We start from the raw sequence: 1,374 nt of genomic DNA, 5'->3' as shown, positions 1-1,374 counted from the left end.
AAATTACCATATAATTTTTATATATAAATGTTAATTTATATATGTACATTTATAAGTATATTTAGATTGTTATAGGACACATACTCTTGCCCAAGAGACAGAGGGAGAGAGAGAGAGAGAGAGAAAGTGAGAAAGCATTCCTCAGGGGGATGACTACTCCACAATCATTTCTGCTCCATTCTTCTCTCAGAATTTTGAACATGAACTCATATGCCTGGTGTGTTTTTCAAGCTGCTGGGTCTGAGACTCAAATCCCGTTGTCAGCCACAGTGATTTCTCTAATGGTGGACAAACAGGCTGAAGTCTTGTTGAAGATTTCGTGCCTGGAGTTTTCTTCTTCTAAGATAACCGCAGGGAAGCAAACCATTTCAGTGTCTGAGCTGAGATGGAAAAGAAAGACTAACTCAACATAACCTCATACTAGAGAGGAAGGATAAGATTTGAGATTGGGATGTGAGTGAATAAGGAAGTGATGTAAGGATAAGTCATTTCTTCTTTTGCTTCCGTATCTGAAGTCTCTATACATATTGATGAAGTATATAGAGTGGACTATGGCCAACACCCCATGTGGGAATTGCCTGCCTCTCTTCCTTGGCTTTCTTTTTTATGATATAGCACCTGGAAAATCCTCAAGACAAAAGAAGACTAGATTATTTCTCAGACTATCTTCTCAAAGGGATTGCATGGAAAGGAACTAGAGAGATATGGGTTCCAAAATGAAAAGCAGTCCAAGGATTCTAGAAACTATTTCTCTCTGTAGTTAATTGGCCCCCCAGAGAGAATATGCTCCTGTTAACTTCAGAGTCACACTCCCCAAAACAGCTCATTTCCCTATGAACAAACTCCAAATAAAGTCATATGGGGATGCTTAGCTCAGTGCATTCAGCACAGCATAAGTGACATCTTGAGTATGGTTTCCAGGAGGGATTCAGGATGCATCCTCTGAGTAGGAATCCCTAATGCCATCTATTTAGGCTTCTCAGTTTGCCTCAGCTGACACCATAGGTGCTCAGGAGGATGCTTCATTTCTCACAGATGGTCCTTTTCTCTCGTGATTGGTTTACATTAGACTAACTCTGTCTTTATTCTAATCCCCATAATTACTGGTAAAGAAACATTTATGCAGTCTTGATTGGATAAGCCAAATTCATTTTTTATTAAGTAGTGAAGGAGGCATAAAGATAAGAAATACATGTGATAAAATTTAGAAAAAAAACAGAAAAGGAAGAAAGAAGAAGAAGAAAAGAAGAAGAAGAAGAAGAAGAAGAAGAAGAAGAAGAAGAAGAAGAAGAAGAAGAAGAAGAAGAAGAAGAAGAAGAAGAAGAAGAAGAAGAAGAAGAAGAAGAAGAAGAAGAAGAAGAAGAAGAAGAAGAA

At 38.0% G+C, this 1,374-nt stretch overlaps 1 protein-coding gene across 1 annotated transcript in view; it reads left to right on the top strand.

Annotated features, from left to right (window-relative positions):
* LOC102487538 (olfactory receptor 2AE1-like) overlaps positions 1–1,374 on the top strand; it is a 6,659-nt gene that overhangs the window by 3,631 nt on the left and 1,654 nt on the right. The gene's annotated exons all lie outside the window — the stretch shown is intronic.

This window comes from Tupaia chinensis, unplaced genomic scaffold, assembly GCF_000334495.1.
Source record: "Tupaia chinensis unplaced genomic scaffold, TupChi_1.0 Scaffold000279_1, whole genome shotgun sequence".
NCBI lineage: Eukaryota > Metazoa > Chordata > Mammalia > Scandentia > Tupaiidae > Tupaia > Tupaia belangeri.
The sequence above is the reverse complement of the archived record's forward strand: the minus strand, read 5'-3'. Positions and strand labels throughout refer to the sequence as shown.